The 12,887-nt window shown below is 43.5% G+C and overlaps 1 long non-coding RNA gene across 1 annotated transcript in view; it reads right to left on the bottom strand.

The window, feature by feature from the left end:
- Nucleotides 1-2,582: 2,582 nt before the first annotated feature.
- The window catches only part of LOC117360946, a 36,649-nt gene continuing 26,344 nt past the window's right edge, over nucleotides 2,583-12,887 (bottom strand). The window contains exons 2-3 of the long non-coding RNA XR_004539559.1: nucleotides 12,194-12,333; nucleotides 2,583-2,649 (exon numbers count right to left, since the gene is read on the bottom strand). This is a non-coding gene — a long non-coding RNA (uncharacterized LOC117360946). The remainder of the gene's footprint in view (nucleotides 2,650-12,193; nucleotides 12,334-12,887) is intronic.

The following is a 12,887-nucleotide window of genomic DNA, read 5'->3' on the forward strand; positions in this document are numbered from 1 at the left end:
TCATGAGTGAGATAGGGTTTAAGTCCTCTAACCCAGTAGAGCTTGCCATAAGCATTTTTCACGATGTGTTTGATTTGTAATGTCATGTTTAGGTTTTGGTTTAGCCATACTTCTAGGTTCCTCAACCCATCTGTGGTATCTCGGACTATTTCCTCCCCATTTGTTAATTAGATGTAGTGCAAACAATGAATTGACCCTTGTTACTCCACAGAAAGGGAATCCAACAAAAACAAGAGTCTGTGGAGACTTCATGTTCAAGATGTTGGTCTTTATTAAAAAGTTCAACTTAAAAATCCACATGAAAGTATCTAGGACCCAATACACTGGGAACTATGGACCCAACATGATCCTTGTTTCGACAATACAGTCTTCTTCAGAGGGTCCCTGGAGGTCCCGAGTTGAAAACTTGTGGATTAAAAACAAATTCAGGAAAAACTCTGCGCTGGTGAGACGTTCTCCACAGACTCTTTAATTTTAATTAGAAGTAGTTCCATTTTATCTTTGTTAGCTACTAGTCCATTTGTTTGAAACCATCCGATGATTTTCTCTAGGCCTGTCTTGATCCACTGTTTAGTTTTCACATCCTGTTTCTTCAGCAGAATGATCAGTTGGATGTCGTCTACATAGATGTAGCATTCCCGTCCCAGTTTTCTGATGAATTTTCTTAGCGGTTGGAGAAGATGTTGAACAGCATGAGTGACTTAGTGGATCCCTGTGGTACTCCTACATATGTTTCTTTCCAGTTACTTGCATTCCCCTGCCATTCTACCCTTGTTAGTATTATGGATAGAAAGGACTCTATCCATGTCATGACTTTTCCTTTGAGGCCCAATTTATGCATCTTGATTTTAGCAGTGCATGTTGGACTAGGCCAAAGGCTGCTGAGAGGTCCAGGAACCCCAGCAGGATGCCTTCTCCTTTTTATGGTGTTTGAGGACCAAGTCCTGTACTGCTAATAGCATAGTTTCCATGCTCAGGTGTCTTCTGAATCCTGATTGGGCCTGGTCTAGCTTCAATGAGTGTTCTAGGAAGTCTGATATTTGTTGACAGGCTAGTTTGTCTATTAGTTTAGGTATCCATAGTTGGTTGGTCTGTAGTTGGAGGGATCTTCTGGACTGTAATGATTCATTGATAAGGTCTGTGATGTAAGAGAATCCTGGGCCTTCAAGCTTTCCCATCGGTTGTATCGGGCATGTGTTGAGGGATGGTGGGTCCGATTTCACTCTTTTCAGAGTTTCTTCACCTAGATCTCTGTGACAGGTTCGTATATTTCTATTGTGTCTCCCATTTCCCCTGTCTCTTTGTCTATTAATAAGTTATTTAAGCCATTGCCTTTCTGTAGCCTCATTATTTTCTCTGTGAAGAAGTTGCTGAATTCTTTACTGGTTGGGGAACATTTGTTGGTGATTTCTTTCAGTTTCCCCCCCCCCCCAACAAACCATACACTACCTGGTATAGGGTTTTGTGGAACTTGCAGCTTCAAGGATCTTTTTTTTTTAGTTCAATTATTTTTTATCTTCTTGATGTAAATTCTATTGACTCTAAGCCAGGTTTTTCTGGCTTCTTCATACATTTCCTATCAAGTTTTCTTTGCTCTCTTTGTAGCTTTATGATTTCATCTGTGGGTTCAAATCCCATGCTGCTCCTTGTGACCCTGGACAAGTCACTTAATCCCCAGGTACATTAGATAGAGTATGAGCCCATCAGGACAGATAGGGAAAAATGCTTCAGTACCTGAATGTAAACCACTTAGGGCTCCTTTTACGAAGGCGCATTAGGGCCCTAATGCATGCTAAAATGCCACGTGCGCTAGCCGCTACCGCTCCTCTTGAGCAGGCGGTAGTTTTTCAGCTAGCGCGCACTATAGCGTGCGCTAAAAATGCTAGCGCACCTTCATAAAAGGAGCCCTTAGGCCAGGGGTAGGGAATTCCGGTCCTCGAGAGCCGTATTCCAGTCGGGCTTTCAGGATTTCCCCAATGAATATGCATTGAAAGCAGTGCATGCAAATAGATCTCATGCATATTCATTGGGGAAATCCTGAAAACCCGACTGGAATACGGCTCTCGAGGACTGGCATTCCCTATCCCTGCCTTAGGCTATAAGTGATATATAAATACTAAAAAAATAAATATGCAGTACAAAGTACATACACTTCATCACTTGTGCACTCATTTTAAATTTTGCATCCAATGCTACACTAATAAAGTAACTTCCTGCTTAACAGGAAGTCAGACCATTCACACAAAAATTATCTGACCATAAATGCTCTAGCACATTCTCCACAATCATAATCTCCGTCATGGCCACATTCAACACAAGACCATGCATACCCATCCATCTGCTAATCTCACACATATACATACCCATTCAATGATGTGACAAGGCAGTAGCTAATGCCAGAAGGTTGATAGGACGCGTAAAGAGGGGTATAGTCTGCAGAAAGGAGGAGACTTCATTTACAGAATTGTATTCAGTTTTGGAGGTTATATCTCATGAACTATATACAGTAGCTATAATTTATCAGCATGCATACTTATACACATGTATTTATTTTTCTAAGATTTTTCTTGATGCAATAGTGTCACATCTACTTGCTTCATCTTCTCTACCAGCTGATGTGTTAAGGTGTCCACATTTTTCTTCCTTCTTCTAGTATTTAATAGGAAAAGAAAGATTATTAAAAGACTGTATTGTATGTGTCTTTTTCTAACCTGCTTTGTGGCATACAACAATGAGGTGGGTAGCATATGGAAATTCCCACATTAAACAGCTAACAGCTTAGACTTGTGTAGGAGGTATAATATTAATTGGAAATTCCTACAAGTATTGAGGAATAGAAATATTTCCCTGATGGAGCTTCTCTCTCTGAATACACAGAACCCCATGGAAGATGTATGAAGATAAATATCTTTATAAAAGTTTGCATATGTGGAATGTGCAAAAAAGAATCTAATTTCTATTTTATAGATATAGTAACATGGAGGGATATTTTCAATATGACATCTAAGTTCAACTTTGGACATTTCCCGCAAGATGTCCAAAGTCGGAGGGGGACAAATGGCCATTTTTTAAACTGGCAACAGCGCAAGATGTCTACATTTTTAAAATGACAATTACCTACTTAAACATCTTGGCTGACAAGAGGTCCAAACCTTAGGATATTCAACTTTATTTGCCATTTTCTTTTTTTATATATATATTTTCAATTTTATTCAATAAAGCAAATATAATACACAGGCTGAATGCCAACATCAAAAGAGCAACCCTCAACAAAGCAACAACCCCCCACCTCCCCAACCGAGTGATACACATTGCAAGAAAACAACGTCAGTAGCCTAAGAGTAGGAAAAATGGCTATACAAAAACAAAACAACATCCCTAATCAATTATGAAAAGCCTCACTAACACCCATAGGGATGCCAAATGCGATGAAAAGAACCACATGTGTTATTCCTCAAAGCAGTCAGTTTAGACATTAAATAAATATGGTCTACCTTGAGCAGAAGATCAGACTGTGTAGGCAAGGTAGCTTGTTTCCAAAAAATGGCCACACAAAGCCTGGCCGCCGTAGTGGCCAAAGCCACAAAATGGGCCTGTTCACAGTCCAGCTCCAGGGCAGGTTTGTTGAGCAAGAAGATATCCATTTGTAACAATACATGAGTTTGTAAAACAGTAGACACCAACTGTTGGACCATCTCCCAAAACTTTACAACCCTGGGACAATCCCACAAATATGCCTAAAAGACTCCAGCTCACCACAAGTGCGCCAACATTGGCCATCACCATGATGCAAATAAGCGGAATAATTTCTCAGGTGAGTAATACCACTGAAATAACATCATATATCCCTGTTTAAACAGCGGTGTGGCCAAAGAGACCTGGGGCAATGCACCATAAAGCTGCTCCCACTGATGGAAATCCAGGGTCCTGCCCAAAAGTTCCTCCCACTTGTGTTCATAAGATCTAACCTGGGGGTGAGGCTATAAGAGGGCTTTATACAAGTGAGGGATTAGTCCTACACCTGACCCCATTCGAAACACTTGAAGAAAGGCTGAATCTGCCCCCTCCCACTCAGAAAGCACCTTCTTTCTCAAAAAATCGCGGAGCTGCATATAAGCAAAGAAATCCATCGCTGGGAGATTATAAGTATCTCGTAAAGCCTCAAAGGGGAACAACTGCCCCCTAAGTACCAACTGACCCAGCACACGGAGTCCTCCCTGCTCCCAGCACTGGAATATAAGAACATAAGAACATAATCATCGCCTCTGCCGAGTCAGACCATAGGTCCATCATGCCCAGCAGTCCGCTCCCACGGCGGCCCCCCAGGTCAATGACCTGTAAGTGATCTTACTTAACACATTTTGTCCTGTATAGTATCCCTCTAATTATACCTCTCAATCCCCTTTTCCTTCAGGAACTCATCCAATCCCATTTTGAAACCCCAAATCATAAACTGCTCAACTACCTCCTCTGAAAGCGCATTCCAGGTGTCCACCACCCTCTGAGTGAAGAAGAACTTCCTAGCATTTGTTCTGAATCTGTTTCCCTTCAATTTTTTTGAGTGCCCTCTTGTTTTTGTTGCCCCCGCCAGTCTGAAGAATCTGTCCCTCTCTACCTTTCATGATCTTGTAAGTTTCTATCATGTCCCCTCTAAGTCTCCGCTTTTCCAGAGAAAAGAGCCCCAGCTTCTTTAGCCTCTCAGTATATGAAAGGTGTTCCATGCTCTTTATCATTTTTGTTGCTCTTCTCTGGACCCTCTCGAGTATCGCCATATCCTTCTTAAGGTACGGTAACCAGTATTGAACGCAGTACTCCTGATGCGGGTGCACCATCGCCCGATACAGCGGCAGGATAACTTCCTTCATTCTGGTGGTGATACATTTTTTTGATAATGCCCAACATTCTGTTTGCTTTCTTTGCTGCCGCTGCGCATTGTGCCACTGGCTTCATTGATTTATCCACCAAAACCCCCAAGTCCTTTTCTAGGTTGCCTTCCCCCAGTACCATCCCCCCCATCATGTAGTTGTGCATCGGTTTCCTTTCCTTATGTGCAAGACTTTACATTTCTCTACATTGAAACTCATCTGCCATTTATTTGCCCACTCACTCAGTTTGTTCAGGTCCCTTTGTAGTTCTTTACATTCCTCAACAGTTCTAACCCTACTGGAGAGTTTTGTCCGTGAATTTTATAACTTTGCACTTCGGCCCTGATTCCAAGTCATTAATAAATATATTGAACAGCAGCGGTCCCAGCACTGACCCCTGCGGGACGCCACTCGTGACCCCTTTCCAATCAGAGTAGTGTCCCTTTACTCCTACCCTCTGTTTCCTGTCCGCCAGCCAATTTCTGATCCATCTGTGCACGTCCCCTTCCACCCCGTGGTTCCACAGTTTCCTTAGTAGACGCTCGTGGGGTACCTTGTTGAAGGCTTTTTGGAAGTCCAGATATATGATGTCTATGGGGACACCTTTGTCCTATTGTTCGCTTATCCCTTCAAAGAAGTACAGCGGGTTTGTTTGGCATGATCTTCCTTTGCAGAAACCATGTTGGCTTGTTATCATCAGATTGTTTTTTTGTATATGCTCAGTGATACTATCCTTGATTAATGATTCGGCCATCTTCCCCGGAACTGAGGTTAAGCTCACCGGTCTGTAGTTCCCCGGGTCTCCTCTGGATCATTTTTTGAAGATAGGTGTAACATTCGCTATCCTCCAGTCCTCCGGGATTATCCCTGTTTTCAAAGATAGGTTGCAAATCCGCTGTAGTAACCCCGCTGTTTCGTCTCTGAGCTCTTTCAGTATTCTCGGGTGGTTTTTGTCTGAGCCCGGAGATTTGTCAGTTTGAGTACATCTTCAAGGCTTACCTCCATGCACGATAATTTTTCCTCTTGATCCCTCTTGAAGATTTTATCCGGTTCCGGCACATTGGATGTGTCCTCTTTTGTGAAGACCGATGAGAAGAACGTGTTTAATCTGTCTGCCACCTCCTTTTCCTCCTTTACCACTCCCTTCCTGTCTCCTTCATCCAGGGGTCCCACCTCCTCCCTCACCGTCTGTTTTCCTTTCACATATTGAAAGAATGGCTTGAAATTCCATGCCTCCTTGGCAAGTCTCTCTTCATATTCTTTTTTTTGCTTTTCTGACCACGCGGTGGCATTCTTTTTGATGCTTCCTGTGCTCTTTCCAATTTTCCTCGGTTTTATCCTTTTTCCACTTCCTGAATGATCCCAGTATCTCTTGCTCAGGGGTAGGCAATTCTGGTCCTCGAGAGTCGGAGCCAGGTCAGGTTTTCAGGATATCCACAATAAATATGCATGAGATAGATTTGCATCTCAAGGAGGCAGTGCATGCAAATCCATCTCATACATATTCATGGTGGAGATCCTGAAAACCTGACGTGGCTCTGGCTCTCGAGGACTGGAATTACCTAACTCTGCTCTAGCTGGTAAAAACCCAGGGACAAACCTAATAGGAGTAGCATATAAGTAACGCTGCCACGGGAACCAAGCCTGCCTAATGTGTCTGCCTAATAAGTCTGCAAGGTGCATGCCATTGAAGGGGCACATATATTCTTGTAAGTTTTTCTATTCTTGCTTGTGTAAAAGTAACTGCTGAAACAGTTTTCATTTTGCCAAGAAACCACAAGGTCTTTTCTTTTTGTGTTCTGAGCTGTGTCCTCATTTTGTTCTGTAGTTGATTTGTTTTGATAAGAAACATTTGTTAAAAAAGAAACATTGCTAGACCTTAGACAAGACAGTATTATATGCTATAATGGAAACTTCCCACTATTCCCCCCCCTTTATGTTTGCTACCTCTTTCTAGTTGCTTTTATGTATCCTGTTACCAAATATGGTCTTTTCTACAGTAATATGCTATAAAACTGACCCATGTGAAATGCTATAAATATGTATGCAATACTCTGAATAAACGGGACATTTCTTTGGCCATACAACTGCATGTGTGTTCTTTTATTTCCAATGAGATGCCCCCCCTCCCCCGATGCATCAGTACCAGAGACGACAGAGTATGTGTGTGAGGCAGTATTGGGATCTGAACCTTTTCAGCCATCCCATATGGCCCTCCCCCCTCTGTACCTCCTGAATAGTCTCTAGTGGGAGCCACGGCAATGCCATAAGAGGAAGGTAGTTTAAAGGTCTTGTTATAGTGAAACCCTGCGCCGGGACAGAAAAGCCCAATGGAATAAGACTTGCAGTTGGGCAGCATAATAATAATTAAGGAAGTTGGGAACTCCCATGGAACCTATCTCAGTAGATATGCTCTCTCTGCACTCTAGGCGGTTTGTGGGTCCAGATATATGCAAAAGCCCTCCTTTGAAGTCTAATCAGGAAATGCTTAGCAACTGAGAGAGGCAAGCAAGAAAACAGATACAAAAAAAACGGCAATACATTCATGCGCAGAGCATTAATCTGGCCCATCCAAGATAATTGTAAGCCCTCCAAGCGATCAAGATCAGCAAAACAGTCCACAATAAAGGCAGATAATTGAGATGAAAAAGATCATCCAAATTCCGAGAAATATGAACCCCCTGGCACTGGATCGACTTGGCAGCTCAGCGAAACGGAAAAGTCCCTCGTAAGCCAGATTAGGAGTCATCAGACTTAGTAACATTCATTTTGAATCCAGCTACAATACCATACTGCTCCAGCACCTGAAGCACTTCCATCAAAAACTGAAGAGGGCAAGCCAGCGTAAATAGAATATCATCCGCATAAAGCGAGATCTTTTGTTCTGGGTGTCCACCTCAATCCCGTGGATGTTAACAGCTCGAATAGCTGCAGCCAACTGCTTATTACCAAAGCAAAAATTTGGGACAATAATGGATATCCCTGTCTGGTCCCTCACTGAAAAAGGGGCCGTACACCTCCCATTTACCCGTAAAAAGGCCTCAGGGTTAGCATACAACAGAGACACCCAATGCAAAAAATTTCTCGAAATCCCCACCCGCCGAAAAATGGCCTGCATAAAAGGCCAGAAAAACCTATCAAAGGCTTTCTCGATGTCAACTGAGAGCAGAACTGAGGGAATAGAAAACTAACGGGTCACCCAAACAAGGTCCAGCACTTTGTGAATATTGTCACCAGGATGCCTCCCGGAGATGAATCCACACTGATCACCATGGATCAGGGCAGACATAAAATGTTGCAAATAGACTGCCATAATGCGAGCAAACAGCTTATAATCTACCCCCAGCAAAAATATGGGTCTATAGGAACCACAAATGGTGGGATCCTTTCCAGGTTTAAGGAGAAGTGAAACCACTGCTTGACAAAAAGAATATGGTAAATTCTCCTCCTCCAAAAAATAATTAAACAGACGTGTGAGTGGATCCACAATATAAGGCTCCATTTTTTATAAAATAAAGGTGTAAAACCATCAATGCCGGGAGCTTTACTGGCAGACAGATGTCTAATAGCCTCCAAATCCTCCTCAGGCTGGATGAGAGAAGAGATCCAATCTGCATCAATTTCTGCCAGTCGGGGCAGACAACCCCCAGAGAGAAATGTCTCAATCTCCATCTCTGAGGCCGCTACCTTAGGAGTATACAAAGCCCGGTAGAATGTCAAAAAGGCCCGATGAATAGCAGCTTTCCCCGAGTGGAGCTGTCCCGCCCCTGTCAGAGCTGTGATGCCAACAAATGGCCATTCCCGTCCCCCCATTCAAAGAACTTTTGTCTCTGCCTCTGAAGGGTCTATGCCATACCCTCTAAATCAAGCTCTTGCAATTCCTGTCTACATGCAGCCAAGACTTCGCCTCCTTCTACTGTAGGGTTTCATTTCTCCAGCCGCCGGAAACGGGACAATAAATCCAACTGATGGGCGACTTGACACTTGTTACGGTAGGCACCTCTGGAGATGCAACAACCCTGCAGGGTTGATTTAAAGCTTCCCCAAAGTACACTCGAACAGATCTCTCCTGTATCATTCAAAGCAAAGAAATCTTTAACATCAGCCTCCAACAGAATCAAGGTATTAGAATCATGTAGTAGGAAATCGTTCAGCTGCTACATACTGTAGCCACCCCTGTCCTGACCCACATTCAACACCAAAGAAAGAGGAGCATGATCAGACCATACTCATGGTTCAATGATAGATCCAAAAATCCGCAGCAAAGAAACTCGAGGCGTCAACCACATATCAATTCTGGTATAAGAGTTATGCAAGGCCAAATAAAAAGTATAGTTTTGTTCCCCAGGATGAAGATAGCGCCAGACATTCATCAAAACTTGCCGGCAAAGAAAAGTCCACCGATTACCTTTAGCACAGCGAATCGCAGAATTAAAATTATCCTCCTGGGGATAGCAGGTAAAACTGAAATCCCCCCCAATCAAAACCGTACCCTCCGCATAGTCCAACAACAAGCGATCCAAAAGCATAAAAAAGGCCGCTTGACCAGCATTAGGGTGCATAAACGTTCAACAAACTGTACAACTGCCCATCCAGCTCTGCATCCTGAATCACCTCTCTCAAGGCAAATTGGACATTTTTATGAATGAGAATGCCCACCCCCTGTGTCTTTTTGTGAACCCTATTAACGGAAAGAAAACCATGAGAGAGCAACTTGTCATATCAGGATTTGTGGAAGAGCAATTTGTCATATCGGGATTGGAAGTGAGTTTCATGAATGAACCCCAACGCTACTTTCAAGTGACTCAATTCCTTAAATAATAAATGCTGCTTTTGCGGAGTGTTCAAGCCACGAACATTATAAGATTACAAAGTGTGATTAACCATAATCACCCAGGATAAGACTGCCTATTCAAACAATCCCTACCCTCCAGCCAGCCTCAAGAAACCCACCAGACACACACACTTGTCCCTGCATACAATACAGCCCACATGCACACTCCCAGACTCACACTCAAAAACACTTAGCCCCTCTCCACCCAACCAGCTCCAAACCCCTCCTCCCGCCATCCCACATGCACCCCACATGGCCCAGCCACCGAAGCACCCAGAAGCCATGGTTACAGGAAGTGTAAAGAAACAGCCCTAAATAGAACCCCCATGCAGGCAAAGAAAAAGCCGCCCTCCACCACCACCCACAAGAAATCAACAGTGCTACCCCATTAACAACCGATAGAATACACCAATCACTCAAAGGCCCCAAAGATTACTGAGGAACCATCTCTGTATCCAAGAGACGGTGGACTGCCACAGACCTGGTCACTTTTTGCCAGCCCAAAATCCACACAGCCTTGATAACAGGGGACCACTGAGAGAGAGGAGCCAGCTCCGAGGCCTGAAGTATCCCTGCCTCCACCAGGTGAGCCTGAACATCTGCCACCATTACAGCCGAGTAGTTCTTGTCAGCATGAGTGAAAGCCAGTCCAATAGGGTACAACCATCAATATCGAATATTCCACTCTTGAAAGATCAGCGTGCAATCCTGATAAGTGTGATGATGAGCCAAGGTCGCAGGTGTCACATCCAGATATATATCAATGTCCACTTCCTCCCATTTAACTGTGCCTCCACTGCGCCAAACCATGTGCAGCATGTGTTCCCTGTCCACATACTGGTGAAAGCAGGCCACTTGGCATCACACAGCCCCACAATCCAATGAGCCTGATCAAACAAAGGTTTCCCCACCTCCACCGGGGAGCCAGCAGCTTCAAGGGCATTGATGCAAATATGGCCAATCACCACCATACAATTGGACTCAGACACCATATCAGGCACTCCCCTGAACCAGAGGTTGCAGCGCTGGGAGCTGTTCTCTAAATCTTCTATTTTTAAGGTGGCAACTTTAGCTCGGTTCTCTAGCGCTGCAATCTGGCCCTTCAACTGGGTTAACTCAGCACTATGGGCTTCTACAACAGTTTCAGTCTCCCCCAATTGGCAACCAATATCATCAACATCGCGCTTTAGATCTGCAATGGCACCATAAATATCCACCTGGACCGCAGACAGTTCGTCCTTTAACTCCTGGGACCAGCCACGCATCTCTTGCTGCAAACGCGGCAGTGTGGCTTTGAGCAGCTGCTCCTCTGCTGTAGTCTCAACACGTAGTAGCAGACTTGGATGGCCCATTCAGGAGTGGCGAAGAGAAGGCTTTGATATCACTTTGCTTCTTTCCCTTCGCCATCGCAGCACACCGGGCAGAGTCTCCATGGGGCAGAAGCAACTTTGCAAGTCACGAGAGCACTGAGGCGTGCTTAAAATAGCCAAATAAGCATCGGGGGCTGCAGAGCTATCTCTCTAGGCTGCCATAAGCCACGATGATGTCACTTCCTCCCCAAATTTATTTGCCATTTTCAAGCACAAAACTGTCCAAGATCAAAACATCCAAATCCAGACCATTTGGACCATTCAGCCAAACTAGAAAAGACAGCAAAGGCTCTAATAAGATTCACGTTTTATCCTTGTATTTAATCATCCACCAAAGAGAGAGTCCACAGTTAAGTCAGAAAAGAAGGAAAACCTCAATGGCAAGTCCAGGAGCCTGACAGACAGCCTTCTCCCCCTTTTACAAAACTGCGAAAGCGAGTGTGCTGAATGCTTTTTGCTGTTCCCTGTGAGCATCAGAAGCAGCATAGAGCATTCAGAGCACCAGCCGATGCTAAGAAATGCTTTCACGGTTTTGCAAAAGGGGGGGGGGGGGGAGATAATGCATCTTGAATCTCTATGTCTGTGCAATTTTATAAAAGTTCTATCCCATGTATAAACATGCTTTCAACACAGAAAATGCTTTATAAATATCCCCTATTAGTATGCAGAAGAATTCTTGCCTAATTTGTAAAAAAGAAGATGTTTTCTAGAAAATCCAGAAAGATTGCATTTTGAAACATATATCTTGAACACATAAAAAATAGTTCCTTAAATTAAGGGCTTCTTTTACTAAGCCATGTTAGGGCTTTAACGCGTGGAATAGCGCGTGCTACATTGCCACGCGCGCTAGACCTTAACACCAGCATTGAGCTGGCTTTAGTTCTAGAAGCGTAGCGCGCGGTATAGCATGCAGTAATTTCCTGTATGCACTAAAAACGCTAGCGCACCTTAGTAAAAGGAGCCCTAAATGTATGAATGCAGTAACAATTGCCAGAATAGAATGTATTTAAAATCTGTTTGTTGGGGCAATCTCATGTTATTTATCGTTGCCTTGTGAAAAACGAATGGCTATGTTAGCAGTTTTTAGCTATGCTGTCTTTTGAGCCATGTCTCGAAACAAATACCTTTCTTCTTTTCTCCCTTCCCGGGGACTGTCAGTGGATCTGCTTTCAGGCAGCTTAATGAGAATCAAGCTTCTGTCAACAGTGTTTAGGGAGCATGATTAATTCGCAGAGCACAGGGCCTGTCAGAGACTCTTTTCTAGCTGGAAAAAAAGAGAGAGAGCAGTGGCAGAATCTTGTTTGACCATTCCTCAATAAGAAAAAGAAATCACTGAACCAAGAAATCCTATCAACCAATAATTACAACACAGTTTTTATATTCTTATCTTTCAAAACCCAAGCCTGGAATAGTCTTTGGTGTGTAATAACCTAATTAGCTCTGTTTGTAAACCAGCCTTGTGTATTTTTTTTTTTTTTTCAATATTCTGTAATTTAATGCTGTTTGTTATAGTAGCTATAGCTGATATGGATGAGAAACAATATTTTTGGGAAATATAAAATGACAAAGAGAGGGCCCAAGTATACTGAAGCAAGTCAAATGAGAAAACACAAAGGAAATTGGCTGGCCCCTGATGTAGGCGATGCACACTGAAACACAGCTTGTTTTGTCAATAAAAACTAATCCCTGATCATTGAGGCCCTTTGGGGAAAATTCTATAAACGGCGCCTTAAGTTAAGAGGGAAATGCCGTTTTAAATGGTGCCGGAAATGCGATTCACATCAAAGGTAGGCGCCAGAAATGTAGGTTTTGAAAACC

Source organism: Geotrypetes seraphini, chromosome 1 (assembly GCF_902459505.1).
Source record: "Geotrypetes seraphini chromosome 1, aGeoSer1.1, whole genome shotgun sequence".
Classification (NCBI taxonomy): domain Eukaryota; kingdom Metazoa; phylum Chordata; class Amphibia; order Gymnophiona; family Dermophiidae; genus Geotrypetes; species Geotrypetes seraphini.